Source organism: Mus musculus, chromosome 3 (assembly GCF_000001635.26).
Source record: "Mus musculus strain C57BL/6J chromosome 3, GRCm38.p6 C57BL/6J".
Taxonomy (NCBI): domain Eukaryota; kingdom Metazoa; phylum Chordata; class Mammalia; order Rodentia; family Muridae; genus Mus; species Mus musculus.
Window position 1 is genome coordinate 60,897,812 of NC_000069.6, and position 21,609 is coordinate 60,919,420.

The window sequence follows — 21,609 nt, forward strand, 5'->3', positions numbered from 1 at the left end:
TCTCTGGTAAACTTCACTGGGCAGAAACTCAATAACCCATCTACCATCAGGACCTTTCTTCTATATACTAACATCAATAAAAATTGTTATAACATGAATAGTTCTCTTTTTCTAAAGACAGGAATGTAAATTTGTTATAACTGGATATAAACATCACAGTTTATAATTTCTGGACTCTGAGCTTTAAAGCAAAACTATCTCGTCGCTGTAAATATTTATTCAGTAATTATTAAATAGATCAGTGCAGCACGCTTGCTCCAGCTGGAAGTGAGCAGACATCTTGCTGCTCCTCACGTTACTGTATAAATTGTTCTTCAAATAAGACTAAGAATGGTGGTTCTGCCTGGTGTTGCCCCAGCAGTTGACTGTATTCTCACAGTGCACTTGCCAGATGAAATCCTCAAAATGTGAAGGCTGCACTTGAGGTTACTTCTCTCATTTTAGTTTTCACTAATTGGATTCAAAAGGAATGTTCTTTATGCAAAATAACATAAAAATAATATGAAACAAAATGATATAAAGAAAATGCAGTAAAAATAGTGATGAGGGCTGGAGAGATAGTTCACCATTTTGAGTTTGTGTTGCTCTTAAAAAGGCTCCAGGTTCAGTTCATATCACCTACTTAGGTACGCTAACAACCACTTGCAACTACAATTCCAGGAGACATGATGCCCTTTTCTGATATCCACAGGTACCCATCCATCCACACGCAAATATCTCTATATCTATCTATCTATCTATCTATCTATCCATCCATCATCTATCTATCTCCTTGACAAAGATGTTCTGTAGTGATAGTTTTGTTTCTTTAAAATATAAATATTATAAAAATATAATTTTGTTTTAATCCCAGGTGTGGTATATGGGAGTGCTTGAGAGAGTCCACAAAGCTGATTATGATTTGCCTTGTGCTCTAACAGGGGCATGATTTTGCCAGCTCCAGATAGTTTCTGTGATTGAGTGACATTTGGGATTTTAGGGACCTTTGAGAGAGTATATAAATGCTCGGGCCCCAAGGTGGGTTGTTGACTGTTTGTTGTGGTTTGTTAAGTGTGCAAAGAAGGAACATCAAAAAGAGGAAATTAGATATCCTGCCAGCAAAGATTGTCCCAAGGAACCTGACACCTCCAATCAGCAGGAAGTAGACTAAGGATAAACACCACACCCTTTCCCTCTATCCTTTTCTCTCTTCTATCTAGTTTTAGGAGTTTGAAAGGGTGGGAGAAAGGTGGAAGAAAGATGAACCCACAAAGTAGAAAACTCCAATTACTTATTCCTTCCATTATGTGAAAGTCTCTTTATCTGCTTGGAATCTGCTCCATGTATGGAACAGTTATTTCTTTATTCTTAAATAGTCTACATTTCAGCTTTCGAATCTGATATTTAGGTTGAATGATGCATCAATACGCCTAAATACTTTCATCCCTACAGTGTCCATAAGCCATTTAAGCATAAACTTATAGCCTTGAGTTCTAAAGGCTGGGAAATCCATGATTGTGGTCTGGTGGTATACAGTTTTGGATGCAGTTGTCATTTTGGCTTGCATATGATGGTCTCCTTTATGATTTACATATGACTGCTTCCCTCTTGTATCCTCACATAATCAACAGAAAAGAAGCCTTGCAGTGTACTATTAAATATACATCTGTTTACAAGTTTTCCCTAAACAAATCTACTCAAAATACCATTATGGTTAAGATATTGCAAACAGGGCAAGTAAGATACCTCAGTGGTTAAAGGTGATTGCTGTCAAGCCTGATAACCTGAGATGGATCCCCAAAGCCAACACAGTGAACGGGGAGAATGAACACTTGAAAATTTTCCTCTAACACACACACACACACACACACACACACACACACACACACACCATCACCAGTAGCAACACAAGCACACACTAATAAACTAAATAATTAAATCTAAATAGTTTAATTAGTTCTTATTAGTCAACAAAATAATGGAGTCTGAAACGTATTATGCCTTGTTGCTTTCACACTTATGGAATTTATAATTCTAAAGTAGGTATACATGAGGGTCTTTCAAAAGTTTTATACTCTTGTCTTTGTTTAGTAACAATTAAAGAAATGAATCAGTTAAAACATGTGTTGCTTTTTTTCTTGTGGTGTTGATGTTTAATAATTATGCCTCCATTGCTGTGCCTCATGATGCTTAACTATCCAAACTTAGGAAATGAAATTTTAATTTGAACCATGCCATTCAAGAAGTAACTGCTTATTCCATTCACATGGCATATGACCACTCTAAAGCATGTGGGTCAGATGTTTAGAACACTTGGTAATATTGTGCACACGTTTTTAATTTATTGTTATCTTACACGCGTTCTCACGACCGGCCAGGAAAGACACAACAAACCAGAATCTTCTGCGGCAAAACTTTATTGCTTACATCTTCAGGAGCAAGAGTGCAAAACTCAAACCCCTTGCTTACATCTTTAGGAGCCAGAGCGCCAGAGCGCCAGAGCGCCAGAGCGCGCTCTATTGTTTACATCTTTAGGAGCAAGAGAGCAAGCCCCCAAAAGCCCCAAGCCCCAAGCCCAAAGCGAAAGCCAAACCCCTTCCCTCTTAAGGAGAGTTATCCTTCGCCTAGGACTTATCACTCCCTGATTGGCTGCAGCCCATCGGCTCAGTTGTCATCACGAGAAAGGCAGAACACATGGCGGGAAAACTGCCCCTGCACGTGTGCAGATTATGTTTACCACTTAGAACACAGCTGTCAGCGCCATCTTATAATGGCAAATGTGAGGGCGGCTCCTCACACTGTTATTTAACTTTGTTATTTTTTTTAAATGTAGTTAATTTAAAAATAAATGAAAACAGATATTGTTGCCATTAAAATCAACATTTCCAAAAAACAAGAACTTGAGTTTAATTTCCAGTTACTGGTCAACTCTTCTAAGATAGATGACCTTTATGTGTTAAGCAGAACATTGCTTGCATCCAGGTGATTTCAAGTTACAGGAGTGAAAGGTCTTAAGTACTAGAAAGATGGCTCCACAGTTAATAGCATTTGCTGCTCTTCCAGGAGGCCTGGGTTCAGTTCCTAGTACCCACATAGGGTGACTTGAGCTCCCTATAATGCTAGCTTCATGGGAACAGTTCTTCTGGTCACAGGCATCTGCATACAAATGGCAAATACATACCATGCACACACACACATACACACACACACGCACACACACACACACACACACACACACACAAATACTTGCACACTCATATCCACATATAAAAATAGAATAAATATTAAATTATAAAGGTTGCAGTGGATCTCAATGTTTAAAACATTCAGACATTCATTATAATTTTACCCTAAAATGCACAGCCATCTTGCTCTATGGTTGATATTGTGTGAAGTAAGTGCTTGCCTGCAATGGTACCTCAGCAAAGAGAGATGACAATATGAGGAAATGAGGCATGGTCCTACCTCTTAAAGACTGATTACTCCTGGGTATACAATCTCAGACTTGTATGGTGAGCCATTTACCAACTTAGCCATTTCTCTAGCCCTCAGCTTTCATCACTAAAGTACCTCAGAAAATATGTAACTTCATGGACATCCATTAGGCTAAGACATAAAGCTGCCAATATGCAAAGCCCAGGAGCTACAAACTTATAGTACAGGCAATAAGAGATTAATGAAGTTCAGATTCTACCCTCTACCCCTTTCCACTCAAATGCATACTGTTCCTTCTCCAGTTACAGAAATAAAGCTAGTAGTAGGTTTGTCTCTACACCCATTCCCTGCGATGGGTTACACAAACTCTCATGCAACAACAGTCAGTGTGGCCAATAAAAAAAAAAAAAAAAGACTGATTACTCCATAAAGTATCCTTAGACTATTATCTAGTGACTGACTTGGCTGGGAATTGATGAAGACTGTGCAGTGTACTCAACTTGAGGCCCCTCCCCCTATTACAGATTAGTATAAGTAAGCCCTGGGCTTCTCTGATGTGCAGGGCTTTTAGTGTGTGTTAAGAACTTCTTTTCAACCCTTCTCATGGCTCTGTGCTATTCAGTGTGTTCAACATTTCCTTTCGTCAAACTGAATGGAGCTCATTTGTCTGGGTAGAGTTCTCAGCCTTGCTAATAATGCTTAATTTCCTTGATTCCTGTTCACACTGGGTATTTTCTTCTTAGAGAGGGGGTAAAAATTCTCACCACTTCACACAGACTAATTATATGCTTCACACCTCTGGGATTCATTTATTAGTCAATAAGATTTAAGGAATATCCAAAATAATATTAAAATACATATGATGTTATAAATAGACCATGAATGAGACAAATGATATACAAGTTATTATTGATTGTGAGAGAACTCCCCCTTTCATTAAAGTAATATTTGTCTTTCTTTGCTTGTATTAAAAACCAATTTTAACATCCAGAATGCATTTAAGGAGAAAAGGAAAACTGTTGTTTCTTTCCTATGTTAGGAAGAAGGTGGCTTCAGAAATTACATGGATACTAGACTCACCAGGTCGATGCTTAGGAAACTCACTCTTTCTGATTGGATTTGTGTGTGCCTATAGAATCCTTTTTGAGTAGCATCACTATATTCCTTTGATTTGTAAGAAAGTACAATGCCTAAAAAAATGTCTGTCATTCCATCAAAGGGTTGCAACCCTCAAATACTGAGGATATTGCCAAGAAAACAATGTTCAAACAATTAGTAAACTTATTAGCTACTTATATATTTTCTTTGGAGAAATACTTAGTTATTTGGCTTATTTTTAATTGGGTTGCTTTATTGTTTAGTTTTGAGAGTGCTTTATATATTTTAGAGATCAGAGCATGCTTGCATGTATGGCTCAGAAAGATTTTCTGTCATTCTGAAGGTGGTGTTTTTCCATCATCTGAAGAAAGAAATATTTTGCCCAATACCATCATCTGAAGAAAGAAATATTTTGCCATTATTCATCATTTTGTTGATTATATTTTAAGTGTAATATCATTTAAGTTTACTCCTATATTTTCTTCTGGAGATAACATTTAGGTTTTTAATACAAGATACACACTCTTTTGTATGTGGTATTAATTCAGGCTTCACTGCTTTCATGTGAATATCTGGTCATTCCATGATTATGTATTGAAAATTAAATGTTTGTCCCATTGAATTTCTTTAACATTCCTATTAAAAAGTCGATAGTAATTCTTAAAAGAAGATGATAGAGAATATTCAGGCATGGTCTGATAGAGTCACTTGGGAATAAATATCTGAAGAAGAGTATGATGCCCAAGTGTCTCTCTCCTTTACTAGCAAAGTAAAATATGGAATTTTGCCAAACAGGAGACCAAGTGAGAAGTCCTTCCCTGAGAGACTGACTAGTAGTCTTAGCAAGATCAGATGGTAGGAGTCACACCTTACGACAGAGAATCTCAGAAATTCTGTACTGCACTTTGACAACCAACATAGTGATCACAACTAGTCTAGGTGTGAAAAATAAGAGACTGTAGAACACTCACCTCAAAATGGGACCTCTATATTATAACTCTGTTTTCTGGGGATCAGGGAACATCTTGGAAGGAATGGAATGCTTGTAAGACACAGAAGCAGTGGGTGACTACAGCAAAATTCTGTTTACTGGGCATAACAGGGTAGTGGTATTACATGAATTCATAGAAGTTGTGTTAGCATGCACAAGGATCTGTAAGCACAAACAAGACAAACATCCAATCTGGAGGAGGAAAAGTAGGCTGAGGAGCTATTGGCAGGTGATAGCTGGGAAAGGAACAGTCTTCTTTAAGAATATGGACCCTAGAAGGTTGACTACATTATAGTGGATGACCACACAACCATGAGCATGTGAGCAGCACAAATTAACCTTGATGTATTTAAGAAAAAATGACATCAAATCATGGGGGTGGGGGGAGGATTTGAGAAGTTGGGTGTTGAAAGTGATCAAAACACATCAAATGAAATTCTTAAAAACTTAATTTAGAACATTTTTTAAAATCATAAAAAGAAGGGAGCCATACCAAAGAGCACACACAAGACAGCACTGACACAGGGAATAAATGCTAAAGGGAACCCTTTCCCCAGGCGCTAGACCCTCACCAATCTCTTAGAACAGCCACAGTATGCCTTTTTAAAAGACCATTCTTGCAGTGGCCAGAGACATGTGAATCACAGTACAAGGAAACTCAGAGTAGGTGCCAAGATAATAATACTGGAACCAAGCTACAAAATATTGGTAGAATGAGGGGAAGAAATTTAAACGGAAACGGCATGATATTGATGAGGTACAAATGTGGCTGGAGCAGATTCTGAATAGATATTCTTAAAGCTATACAGATTTAGGATGTCGTTTAATTTCAAAATGACAACTATAAATCCAAGCTACAATAACTATGTAATTTATCTGTCAAACCTAAAGGAGAAAGAAAAACATCTCACAATAAAAGCTGGTTAAATAAATCTGTAACTTCTATGCTTGCTCAACAGAAAACACCGAAGAATTCTTTAAATTGAAGAGAGAACAAGCGTACATTCACACACTTATAAGAATAACTAAAACATACTAGAATGTCATTAATCAAATAAGTTGAAAAATATCAAATACAATAATATCAGCACAATGACCGGAGTCAACACACGTCCTTCAATAATAATTCTAAATATTAATTCCCTCAATTCTCCAACCAAAGATTAGCAAATTATATTTTAAATAAAACTGAAGCTTTAGAGATGGTTCAGCAGTTAAGAGTATTTACTACTAGTCCAAAGGATCCCATGTCTGGCAAGTCACAACCACCAGTTGATTATAGCTCCAGGTGATCCAACACCCTTTTCTGAATTCTGCAGGCACCTTCACTCAACTATACATAAACACACACACACACTAAATCAATATACAAATACCTATATAAATATATAAATGGAACCAGAAAATAGACTGACAATTGTACTACTACTACTACTACTACTACTAGAAAACAGAATCCCAGACAAAATTAATTAGAAGCGTTAAACACTGATTACAGGAAGGAACAGTCCCCCAAGATGATATGATTCTAAACATATGTAGAAACATGGTGACAAGGATGCACCCTGCTTTATAAGATTAAAAAAAAAACAAACTGGATATAAAGTTGCAGATTTACCCCAATGCAATAATAATGTAACTTTAGTTGACATACATTCAAGAGTTGACAACCCATTGAGACAAAAGTAAATAAATACATAAACAGAGAAACACCATAGACAAAATGAACAACAAAGTAACAACAACAAAGCAAACAACAAACAAACAAACAAAAAAACCAAACCAAGAAAACCCTACAGAATATTCCACTCTAATTCCACAGAATGGACATTTTTCTCATGAGTGCTGGGATTTTCTCTTAAGTAGATCATGTAACAGGATATACACCAAGGGCTAACAAATACAGAAAAGTTGAAATAACTTGTGTTGTATCTGAACAGAAGGGAAACAGTAGTACACGTTGGCTCAGTGGGATTGAACAATGTCCTATTGAGTGATAAATAGGTCATTGAAGAAGTCAGAAGAGAATAAAAAAATCCAAGAGGGAAATGAAAAGGAAAATATGAGAAACAAAAGCATAAAATACAATTAAAGCAGTTTAAGAAGTAAACATATAGACATAAGTAACCAATATAAAAGTCAAAGATCTCAAAAGATAACTTTCGCACTTAAAACCTTGCAAAGCAAAGCCAAGCCAAATCCAAAGTCAGTCAATGGAAAGAAAAAGTTAAGATTGGGGTAAAATTAATATATTCAGATAAGACCCCAGCAGTCCAATTCCCACTAGAAAGTTGATTTTCTGACAGTCTCTTCTTTTATTCTCATCATCTGGCATGCTAAATCCTTCTTAAAGCAAGTTATTAAGCTGTGTTAATAATTCCTGATTTCATCAAGTTTCAAGATATGAATCAATGAGTGTTTACTTACCAAAAAGAAAGGTGTTGCTTTTTCATTTTTAAAAAATTGTCAGTAGGACCATATCCGGCAAATTCAAGCTTCTGTCATTCATAGATAACTTAAAGGGTTTTTGATACATACACACAACACAGTATCTTGGTTATTTTCTAGCATATATTACAGTTTCAATTATCAAAGTATAGTAGTTTAACAACAAACATGAATGTTAACACAAATTATTAAATATCAATGACAGGAAAGATATGTGCTAGATCTTCCTAAAATGCATCCATATGTCCTGATTTTAGATAGTTTCTGTCAAGAGCCAAGGTATATATTAATGAAATGTGTTATTTTGATTTTGGATTAGGAACTATCTCCTCTATGTAAGTGGGTCTGTAAATTATACTTAAATTTCTCATCAAGGACCAAGTTTCAGCACCAGTAAAGCTGAGACAAAGCTACATCCCAGTGAGGTATACATGCAAGTTGCAGGAATAGGACCCTACATCCACCTTTCAGCTTTCATGTGGATGGGGCTATAAAACATAATCACTGTGGAGTGCCAGCTACAGTCAGCCACGCTAACGTAAGGCTAAGGCATGCAGATCAGGAGGAACTTAGATAAGTGCTCACAGGAACTTCCTAGGTGCAGAGTGACTGTCTCTTGAACCCAGACATGTACATCATATGGAATTTCTTGAAATAGTTTTATATGGAAAAAGGATGTCTGCTGAGGCTTGCACAAGGTATCTATTTTTCATGACTTAAGCTACAGAGAGATAATTTTGCCTATGTAAGGACCCCTGGAGTATAAACATGGGGTGATGAAAAATAAACTTGCTTCAGTGCTTGCTGTAGTCATGCTATAATGTAGTCTGTCTTTTTTTTTCTTGGTCATTTTAAAAATATTTTTTATTACATATTTTCCTCAATTACATTTCCAATGCTATCCCAAAAGTCCCCCATACCCTACCCCCACTTCCCTACCCACCCATTCCCATTTTTTTGGCCCTGGCGTTCCCCTGTACTGGGGCATATAAAGTTTGCCTGTCCAATGGACCTCTCTTTCCAGTGATGGCCGACTAGGCCATCTTTTGATACATATGCAGCTAGAGTCAAGACCTCCCCGGTACTGGTTAGTTCATAATGTTGTTCCACCTATAGGGTTGCAGATCCCTTTAGCTCCTTGGGTACTTTTTCTAGCTCCTCCATTGGGGGCCCGGTGATCCATCCAATAGCTGACTGTGAGCATCCACTTCTGTGTTTGCTAGGCCCCAGCATAGTCTCACAAGAGACAGCTACATCTGGGTCCTTTCAATAAAATCTTGCTAGTGTATGCAATGGTGTCAGCGTTTGGAAGCTGATTATGAGGTGGATCCCTGGATATGGCAGTCTCTAGATGGTCCATCCTTTCGTCTCAGCTCCAAACTTTGTCTCTGTAACTCCTTCCATGGGTGTTTTGTTCCCAATTCTAAGGAGGGGCATAGTGTCCACACTTCAGTCTTCATTCTTCTTGAGTTTCATGTGTTTAGCAAATTAGCATTTTTATTAGATATTTTCTTTATTTACATTTCAAATGCTATCCCGAAAGTTCCTTATACCCTCCCCCCCACCCTGCTCCCCTACCCACGCACTTCCACTTCTTGGTCCTGGTGTTCCCCTGTACTGGGGGACCTATCCTATAATCAGCCACCAAACCCAGACACTATTGCATATGCCAGCAAGATTTTGCTAAAGGGACCCTGATATAGCTGTCTCATATGAGACTATGCCAGAGCCTGGCAAATACAGAAGTGGATGCTCACAGTCATCTATAGCATGAAGCACAGGGCCCCCAATGGAGAATCTAGAAAAAGCACCCAAGGAGCTGAAGGGGTCTGCAACCCTATAGTTGGAACAACAATATTAGCTAACAAGTACCCCCAGAGCTCATGTCTCTAGCTGCATATGTAGCAGAAGATGGCCTAGTTGGCCATCATTGGGAATAGAGGCCCCTTGGTATTGTCTTCCTTTTTTAATCCTCACTCCTATCCCTGAGAACCTGATGACTGACTGAGCAGGCTTGGTAAAATCACACAATCTCTTCATGAAAGAGGTAAGCATTGAAGAAACCAGAGACTTTTAAATTTGAAAGAAAGCAAGGAGTAATATATGGGAGAGTTTGCAAAGAGAAATGGGGAAGGATAAATATTGTAATTATATCATAACCTTACATAGAAAAGTAAAGTAAAAGAAGTTTATTTTTAAAAGATGAACAAAAATCCATGGCCTTACCAAGAACTCAGGGCTTAATAGAGACATCAGTTGGAAACTGTTAATAAGCAGTTATGTTATAATCAGGAAAAATTTATTCTCTGACAAACCTTGAGAATTTAATTTAAAGTAGACACAGTAGTAAGTTATAATCTCCATGAAAAATAAGTGAAACAAAACATAGAGAGTTGTAAAGAGGGGGCTGAAGCTTCTAGCGCTTGAATGTATGACTTTGTTGACTAAAACATCTATGGGAATCTGTGAACTGTGAGATGTATCTCACCATAAGAAAGAAAAGACAGCAGTGATTAGAATATGAACAACCCAGGTGGAGATGGTTCTCTTTATATAAAAACTTAATGAAATAATTTAGAAATACATAACACCACAGGCGACTGAGGAATGTTGAGAGTGGGAGAATTAGTCTTCTCCTGGGAGGAGAACCAACTGGTTATCAATACCAAATGGTCACCACCATAAAGATATATACAAGTAACTTCATGCAGACTAAACAGGTTATATTTTGAAATATATATGTATACACATTTATTTGTGCATAATTACTTTTTAAAAAGACCATGCATTCGAAAGAGAGCAAGGAAAAGTCTATAGAAGGTTTTGAAGGGAGGAAAAGGAAGGACAAAATTCTGCAATTTAAAGAACTATTTTTTAATTTATAATAAAAGTAAGAAATATCCAGTTCCTGGTTCTTGGCCTTCCAGGCAGTGTCAAACATGGGCTTCCTCTCCTGGCATAGACCTCATTAGAGCCATTATTAGTTGGTCACTGCCACAAGCTCTGAGCAACCATCAGGCTAGCACATCTCTTAGAAAGGACTCGCTGTGGAGTGAAGGTTTTCTGGCTGGATTGGTGTCTTAGCCCCAGAACTGGATGCCTTGCCTGGTAATAGAGAATGGCCAGTTCAAGCTCCATACTCTCCATTACTAGGAGTAATATAGATAGGAGTTGGGGGATAGAAGAATAGGGAGGAGGGGAGGCTGTAGTCAGAATGAATTGTATGAGAGAAAAGTTAAAAAGGAAGCACACACACAAACACACACACACACACACACACACACACACACACACACACACACACACACAAATTATCTAGTTAAATGAGTGAGTTAAGGGGCCCAGCAACTATCTCCCTAGTTGGACTAGACTTTAGTTTAATAAACAGGAAAAGGGACCTTTACTCATGGTGATTTGATACTAATTTTAATTTATTTTTGAAGAGTCTTGTTATTTAGCTAAGGCTAGCTGAAAAATTATGATCTTTCTGCCTCAGCCCCCCTCCATGTGCTACTCTTTAATGTGTGGACCACCATATTTTGCTTATGTTGAATTGGTATGTAGCTGCACACTTTCTAGAAAGAAAAAAAGGACAAAATTGGGTATATTTAGATATTTGAGTCTTTAGAACTAAAGCAAATCTCTAGACTCTAATTAGTGCCTTCTTGAATATTCTTCCAGTACATAACAAAATTTCATTTTTTCTGCCATAATTGTATCTCATCTATTAGACTGCTAATGATCCCATATACATCTTTTGGGTGGTTGTGAAGACAAGAATCTCTTGACATCTGTGCCTTACTGGATACAGCAGTCTCCTGCTTTCTATGTAGTGTTTTCCATTTGCTCTGCAATAAGTTTTGATCACTGTTCCCTGTGACAAGGACAGGGGAATTGTGTTAACATGAAATTACTGTAACAAATAATCTGAGATTATCATCAACTCAGAAAGGAGAAGCATTTGGGCTCAAAGCTTCACGTTTCATTGGTCTCATTACTTCTGTTGGTGGTGGAATAGCATGGGGTAGTGCACATAGATCCAAACTCCTCAGCTTATAGCTAGCAAGATAAAGATAGAAGAGTGAGGAGCTAGAGTCCTAGAATGTGCTTAACACCGTGTCTTCTGAGGCTTAAGACCCCTCCTTTGGCCTCCAACTCATAGAGCTGGAAACCAATCTATAATAAATTGGCTTTTGTCTCAAATGATCAGTTGCTACAGATGTCTTCATTCTCCATCTCACACCCTGAGCTACTGCATGAATAAGATGCTGAATAGTTGTGTCTTTCTGTGCGTTCTCTTAATACAAGAAGTTTTCAAAAGGAACCATAATAAGAACAATGAGGGCTTCCATTTATACAAAAAAATTTCATTTAATATAAAAACTTAGAACCAAGATTTACTTGTTCCTAAAAACTTTGGAAATTCAAAGGAAGCAACTGAATCATATTTTTTTTCTTTGTTCTGGTAGCTAGCAATCAAGGGGAGTTTGGTTGAGACCATGACCATTTTAAATACAGGGGTACAACTGCCTGGGCTTGGTCATGGCTTCTCTTCTGTTGGAACAACTGTTTATTTTCTTCCCCAGTGTTGTTTATTTTCATCAGACTAGGAATGGTTAGTTTCATTTTTCTCAAAGAAGAGTAAATGAATGCATGATTTCCATAATGATTTGCGTTGAGGGCACAAATCCAATGTTGTGGAAGAAACATATGTCTCTTATAAGATTCTAGGTGCTTGAAATGAAGATTGTGTTTACTTTTGAGATCCATTTGAATTTTAGGTGTGGCAGTGATTTGAAGAAAAAGGAACAACAATTTACTGAAGTAAACCTTGCTTCCTTGCAGAGTAATATAAGATTTCAGCTTTTGCTTTCAAAGCCACTGAGAAAGCATGAAATCTGTGGGGTTTTCTTCAGTTTGAGCTCCCCTTGAAGTCTGTAGTCAGTGAGAGCAAAGTATGCTGAGATTACAAACGGATTCAAGTGGAATTGGAGAGTTGACTTGGCAGTTGAGGGAGACTGCACCTCTTTCAGAGGATACAAGATTAGTTCCTAACATCTATCTTGGATGGCTCACAACTACCTGTAACTCCAGCTCTGGGGAATTTAATGTTCTTTTCTGAACTATATGGGTACTTGTGCTCAAGTGTATTCCTGTGCCCCCTACACACAAATAAAAATAAGAACAATTTTAAATGACTTTAAGGTATGCTATAATTTTATATAAAATCATCTAAAATGTGTATCATTAACACTCCTCAGAGATCTTAGAGTGAAGACTTACAAAGATGGTGTGATGCCTGTGTCCCCGCCTCAGAAACTAAAGGTTTCAGTCCTAAGCTTTTGTTCTATATTGACAATAAATAGCCTGGTATGTATTTCTACAGAATGATTTATTTTCAATTCTTGTAATTATTCTCATGTTTGCTAAATTTATCTAGTGTATCTGACAGTAATGCATGTTTGGATTTACTCCTTGCTTATTTACTTCAATACAAAAATGGATCGTGAAAACTTTCATGTATTAATGTGTAAATTCATTACTTGTATGGCCAAATGTGGCATGTGTTTTGGGGGTCCAGGTGTGGTTCCCAGTCCTCTGCTTCCTCTCTTCCAGGGTGTCCATATACCACTGCACACCAGTCCAGAACTGGTGGACTTCTGCAGAATCTGGGTCCAGCTGAGAGTGTGTGCTGTGGATGAGGGAGTAAAGATAAGAAGGCCTTCTCTAAGGACCTTGTGTTATAGCTCTTGTAGGCAAAGCCTTCCCTGCCAATCTTCAATTACACATCTCTCTGAGATGGTCTTAGCTTGTTTACATTTCTTTATTTTTGGTGGATTTGAATGCATACACTTTATCCGGGGTGAAACAGAGGTATATATGGACATTGGAGAATGGGAAGGAGTTTTCAGTGTAAATTAAAATCATTGTCTAGATTTTAAAGTTTTGTGAATGCTTACTTTGAATGGAGAGACATTTCAGGAATCTCAGGTGCTTGCTGGACAAGTTCTTATCCAGAGGCAGAAAGCTGAACCTGTAATCTCATGAAGGCTACATGACATTCAGCAGATAGAAATTATAGAGGTTCCAGGCTCCCCATACCAGGTCAGAGAAGGAGAAGCACTGCTGATAAAGGGAGTCCCCATTTTATGCTGAGCTCAGAAGGTTATCCAGACAATGTTAGACTTCAACTTTAATTAGGAGGATCCAACAGCCAAAGATAAGTTATCTGATGAATGATAAACTACAACTGAAGATCAACAATAGAGTATTACTTAACAAATTCTCAACTATTAATCTGCACTACTTCTCAGAATGAATTATAGAGAGGGCCAAATAAACAGCCCCCTGATACCTTCAAAGTGTTGACCTTTGTTCTGTGAATGCACTTGAGCATGCTGTTCATGCTCTACTAACAGCAAGCCCATGCTAGGAAGCACACCAGTGTCTGATATCATTGCCACTCTTACTGAGTAGTTTCCTGGTACTGTCACAACATGTTTTGTTATGCTATGAGTTCCTGTCATATTACTGAATTTTATGTCAAATTATTAGATATGCCCAGTACTTTATTCCCCCTTTGGATTATATTTAGCATGTAAATTTTATTTTACCATGTTTCTTTGATTCTTGATTAATATGTAGTCATTCAGCAGTTTGTTATTACTATGAATTTATCATTTTACTTACACCATCGGTCTTATTTAGCTTCAGGTTGTACTAAAATTGAAACTAGATCACAGCAAATGTTATTGTCCAACATTTAGTTACTACTTAAAATATTACTGAAAATATCACAAATAAATGGGACTTAAAATAACTTATTTGATATCAAATATGAAAATAGATAAGTTAAAAGCAAACTATAAATTTTAAAAAATGTTTTTCATTGAAATGGAGTTACACAATTTTTCCGTGTTCCCATATATCCTCCCAGTTCCCCTCTTTTAAAACCTTTACATGTCCGTACTCTCAGTACTCTCAGATTGATAATCTATTTGTGTGTGTGTGTGTGTGTGTGTGTGTGTGTGTGTGTGTGTGTGTAACCTGCTTAGTCAGTTTATGGTGGTGATGTACATATGGTCCACATTGGACAACCAATAAGAGAAGTCATCCTCTGGAAGAGGCTAACTCTCTTTATCTATGCAGTTATTAGTTTAAGAAGCCTTTATAGAAGTGCTGCCATCATGAGCCTGCATCATTATAAAGGTGAGAACTTTAACACACAAGAGAAATTTATGACAGAGCATTGGAAAGACCTACACCTGGAAGATAGAACCACAAAAAGAGACAAAGATGGAACTAATTGCCCAAGAGGCAGAGGTGGGTTCTTACTGTAAAATCCACCAAAAAATTAAATTGCAACAAATCTTTTCAAGAAAAAGATTGAAAATGGGGGCCTCTCAGAAACCAGGTTAGCTGTTTAGGAAGGTCTCCATGACCTTTATGGTAGCAAAAATCAAAAGAGAATTCTAACTGGAGTTTTTTCATAGATATCTGAATTCAGATTGTTGTTTCAAAAGTATATGTTGGAGGGAGAAGAAAATTTTTCAATGAAATAAGTGATGAAGAAGATTGAACTAGAGAGAGGTAGTTTAGCAACTGCTAAACATTTATCTTAGAAAGGGGGAGTGATCCTTGAAGTGAGCAGACCGGGGACAGGACAGAAGATATTGTGGGAACTGGTGGTATAGAGTATAAGGGAAGCAAAAAGCACCTGGGGGCTGGGGGTTGCAAGGAGAATAACAATGAATCCTGAACCAGAAAGCAAAGTGATAGAGAAGATGGCCATTCTAAGGATGGAGCCAGTTAGTTACTCACACATATAAAGGACAAGAGTGTTTAAACTGCTTAATGTTTTCATTTCAGACCTGAGAATTGTTTACTCAGTGTATGAGGAATCTTTAACTCTATGAAGAACATTTCAATTTTTTCTTGTAATTTTAGTTATTATTGATAACACTGAAACTGTTGACAAATGCGGAGCTACTTGAAAATGAGACTTGCAAGATGAGTCATCAGGTGAAGGAACTCATAAATAGACATAACAATAAATAAATAAATGAATAAATAAATAAATAAATAAATAAAATGAATAGTTAGAATTAAATAAAAATAAATAAACGAATGAAAATGAATGAGAGAAAGAAAGAAAGAAAGAAAGAAAGAAAGAAAGAAAGAAAGAAAGAAAGAAAGAAAGAAAGAACGAACTTTTTCTTTCTTGGGATATACTAAGATTTAAGACTATGTCTACAATCTTTTTAGTTTGTTTTGGTACTTGTGGCCACATTACTGGATTTAAACAATAATTGAATCTTTAAAATATACATTTCAATGTTAAAATACTATTAGAATATATGACAATTTCCTAGCAATTTTTTATTAATGGTATTGTTTCAAAAAGCATTCCTGGCTGTTTGAAGATAGATTTAGTATGTATATTGGGTTTCTTTCCTAATTGTTCTGTATGCTTAGCATTCTTTCTATGAAACAGCTTCTGACACTACAGTACTCTAGTTCCATGAGGAACACATGATTGGATCTCCGGTATACTAAGAGACCACAGTCCCTTGAGTAATGTCATTTGAGAGAATCTCAGATACAGTTTCACTTTCCCCTGAGGAACACCTTCTGGTAGGACTCAAGACTCTTGAGGTATTAATTTGCTGCTTTATATCTGTCTCTTTCACTGAGAGAAGACTCACTTTAAGTTTGTTTACTTTCAGTATTGCTTAAGTAAAAATTCCATGGATATTTGTGAAGGAGAACCTGTCTCAGAAATGCTTGTTCTTTAAGAGGCTTTAAATAGACTGGTAATGGCCACATTTGAAGGTAACTTAAATAAATAAAAGCATCCTCTCCTGCTGTTGAAGTCATTTTCAGCCCACTTCTTCCTCCATATCTGAGCTACTGCTAGAATGCGTATGTAGTCCCTTCCTTTGCCATATCTTAAGGGCATGCATACTTTTTGACATAGTTCTCTGTGCACTAATCTTTCCTTTGCTTCTTACCAGTTAACTCTTAGATGACTCTGCAGCATCCCCTGCCTTTGTTCTATGGTCTAAGCTTCAAAGAGCAAAAATAACCCTTCAAAACAATCTGCCAGACCATGGCCACCTTCTGCCCCAAGCCTCCTATACTTTTCCATTTCCTATCCCATCTTCTACCACATAACTCCTTCATATGTTGATGATGTCAAATGGCCATAGGCACTCGACTCCATTTTGTCTTACTTCACCCTTTACCTGAAGTCACTGCTGTGAAGAACTTGCAGCTCATGAGTGTATTCTGATTACGTACACCATAGAAGTCAACAGTTAGAGGAGCATCAGAGCACAGCAGCACTGCATCATATAAAAGCTCACCAGTGTGCCTGGAATTCCAGAAAGCCACACTCATGGAGTTCCCTCTAAGAAGTGCCATACAGGCAGCTCAGCAGGTCTGTTTCCCTTCCCAGAAGCTGTTATGTTTTTATGACTTTGGGCAGGAGTGCTGTGAATCTTCTAATTTTCAGGAACTTCCTGAGAGTACTGAGTTCTTGAACCCAGCAAGTCTGTTGACTCTGAGTTTTAACAAGTCTTCCCAAAAGATGGCACATGTCAGTAAGAAGTTGTTAAATAACTTAATCAATACAAGAAAATATGAAGATGACATTCAAAGTATCTCATCAATTGGATAAAAACAATGTATTAGGCAAGTATAAAGTACCTATGGCTTTGGACTTTACATTTTGATTCATAGCTAAGCTACTAGCTCTCAGTTATTATCAATATTACTATCTTTTGGTTACACAGGTTTGGCACACAGGCTGAAATTCTAGAAGCCAAGTACAAGGCTACAATACATAAATGCTTAATAATATTTGTAGCAAGCACGTAAAATGATTCACTCCTCTCATGGTTTTTATTTAAACAGTAGTTCCAGGAGTTAAAGGTTAGCCTGGACACGTTGTAGGAAGGAAAGCATGGAAAAAACAAAACAAAACAAAAACAAAAAACAAAATAAAAAAACAAAAACAGCTGATGGGAAGCAGAGTCTTGTTTATTGCCAGGTGCCAATTCGACCCAGATGCCCGATGTATTCCTTCTATCACCCCACAGTGAGGAACATAAAAGCCCTTTGTTTACTTTTTGCCAAGCCGCCCAGCAGCATCCTTCAGTTTGTAGTCATGCTATCTGAAGTAGCTTAACAAAGTGATCTCTTCAGCCTCATATTGTATTCCCACACAGATGAGTTCTATAAATACACTGCTCCACAACAGGGTGCAGCCATTATTCGGTGCCCTCATAGATTGGTACCTGAGCAAGGACCCTGCAGGCTAACCCCTTAATCCTGTTCTAATAGGGCTCTCCTTTGTGTGTTCTTTAAGAATATGGAGTGCTGTTGTTCCTCACCAAAATTTCCTTTAGCTGAAATCAATGGAATCCCATCTTTCAACTTCACTTAATTAAATAAGCCATTCACAATAGCAGCCATTTTTCTTATTATCAAGGACAGAATCCAAACTCCAACCATAACAAAAACACAGAGGCCATGTTTTTATGCAAATAAGAATCAACATCTAAATGAAAGAAAACTGTTAAACTAAGATTGCTAGAATAATAAATGAATCATCCAGATTCTGTAGTTTAGCTTGCTTGCTTTGTTTTGCTTTCTTTTTTTTTTTTTTTTTCCATTCGTGGGCAGTTCAGCTAAAGAGTTTTCTTCAGGCCTGTGGGCTTTGTAAGGGGCATCTTCAGCTCTGTCCCTCATAGAGGGCAGTGAAGGGAGGACAAAGGCAAAGGCAAGAGTGACAGCTCTTGGAGAGTTGGAGCCCTGTTAGATACAAAAGCAGCAAGCAGGGACAGAGTGCAGGCAAGGTCAAGGCCAGGCAAAATCTCTCTGTGAGCTGTGATGGTCCCTTCCACCTTTTTTTCTAGTTTGCAATCCATTTGCAACAAGTATGTCTGTTTCAAAGAAATAGGTTTATCACTAGTCTTGAGTTTCATGCACTGAGCAGAAACTATATTAGCTAAAATACATTGTAGTGTTTTGCTTGTTAAGGAAGGTGTTGAGTAGAACACAATTGAAGGGAGTTACCTCTATGTCTGACTTGTTAGCACAATGTCCTAGTGTCTTGGTATTAGTAAGACCTAGAGGAAGCCTTCAGGACTTTTCCAATAACTCTAAGCCCACCTTCTCCAAGAATGTCTCCATACAGAAGTAGTGCATTTTTTTCTAGCCAGACTTAGTTCATCATTAGACTAAGTCTAGTATTACTAGTCTATTACTATTGCTAGACTATTAGCTAGACTAAGAGTTTTTACTAGTAACCCCCTAAAGTTAACTGTCAGAATACTGAGGTTTCCAAGCCGCCAGAGCTACGATATTTTAACAAAAACTTTCAGATATTTTAAGCGGGTGACTCATCAGTTAAGAGAGTTTATAGAGGGTTAGGATTGGTTTCCAGTACCTACATAGCATCTCACAACTCTCTGTAACTCCAGTTTCAGAGAATTTGATATGTCTTCTGATCTTTGCAAGCCCCAGAATACATATGGTATGTATATATATTCTCAGAAACAGGAACATCCATATAAAATAAATAAATATGAGACATTTTGTGCCTATTTGCTCCTTCTCATTTTATGACCAGAAACCTGGCATACCCCTAGATATCTGGTACTCATCAACAGCTCTGAGTGTTTACTTCTATGGAATTTTATGCTTTGATGTTACACGTGACCAAGGTTTCCTTCTGACTCTTTGGAACCCCCCTGCAAGAGGTCTTGACACGAATGCCTCAGACAGAATACCACAAAGATGAGGCCGTGAGAATACTTTCTCCTGCCATTTTGGGCAGCTGCAGGAGTTCCTTTTTCTTTCTTATAAGTTGTATTTCCATGCTTTTCTGCATACCTTACAGTCCTCGTTCTGTTCTCAGATATGATAAATCACATAATTTGTATCAAAATAGTTTTATATTGCTATAAATTTCCTTGACCTTTTTTTCTGCATATGGTTGTTTGGAAGCAATGTGATTCACTGGGAATTTGTTCTTATCTTGTTAGATAGAGCAAAAAATAAAATTATTTTTCCTCAATAGTGAACCAGGATATTTTAGAAACTGAGTCACAGTCTCATTGTGTTAGGTTATCTACGTGTCTGTTTCCTAAGACTGTGTTTTGTCTCTGTACTTTTTCCTCTACTGTTTGTGGAATTTTTTCCTGAACTCCCATTGATATGTAGATCAGCTAATTGTTGGGCCTTTGAAAAAGGGATGTCTGTATAGTTTTGGAATTTTCTCTCCCTTGTAATGGTCATTTTTTTCTTTAAGTTTACCTTACAAACTCTATTGCCTACATTATGACTGACTGTATGTCTATTCCAATGATAAAATATTTTCGTAATGGAAATTAAATACTTCAAAATTGTTCATTGGAATCCACAGAAGCAGAGTTCCTTTGTAAAATAGTTGGGCAGTTTTTATGAAAAATAGACTTGGAGTTAGCAAATAAACCAGCAATTGTTCCCTAGGGCACCCATATATCACTGAGAAATGAAATCATATTTTCACACCATATATATATATATATATATATGACTATATAGAGAGAAATGACATAATTCAGAGAACAAAACTGCAAAATAAAGTATTCTATAAATAGATGCATGATTGAATTGACCATGCTATAACTCTTCCACAGAATACTATTCATCAATAAAAAGAAATGAACTATTGATGCATATAATGGGTTGCAGAAAGCTCAAGGAAATTATATTGAGTGAAAATCAGCCAACCTCAAAAGGATAGATATGATTCTTGATAATATTCAGGAAATCGTCCAGTGATGAAGATCTTCATAAATTCCTGTCAAAGTCAGAGAAGGAATGGAGAATGCTTATGTTTGGCCAGGCTGAGTAAAAAAGAATGTCTTGTAAAGGTATAGTTATGATGTTGACTGTTTTAGAGGTGATATTAGCCTCTCTATACAATACAGGTGTATAGAGGCACATATAAATAAGAATTCATATAACTCATAAAATCTAAGAAGTCCTATAGACTGTAAAGATGTCAGTAAAACTGTTGATTTCGCTAATGCATTGTAACACAGAAGAAGATTAGGAGTTAGTGTAAGAAAGTTTGTTTGCACATTTCTCTATAACTTCCTGTTATCTGTTCTTGTTTTGTAAAAGAAAACTCTGGCATATAAGAATGAAGCAGAACCAACACAGATACCAGCTATAAAATTTGGGTAAGTTGAAAAAGAAACAATCTTTAGAATATGACTTAGTAGTCCTAGAGGCACTGACTCCTAAAGTCATGGGTTGTCAGCCCAACTTTTACTCATGTCTCCTCTTCCTGTCTCAGAAAGTGATCAGATCAGATAACTTCAAGACATACTACCAAGCTATAGGGTAATCAACTATCATTTCAATAGTATAAAAAGATATTTCTTGACCAAGAAAAAGACCAGAAAGCACATAGAAACTTTCAAAATCGCACCTCATGTTCAGTTGATATGGGATGGCAAGCTAGCTTGAAAGCTCTGGGGCCCAGCCTGAGTTCACACCTCAGATCCCTTCAACTGTAAAACTTCTTTTAAAAAGTGTACAAGAAAATACCTATCGTTAATTCCTGAGAAATGATCGTGTCTTAATAGGGCCTCTGAGGCATA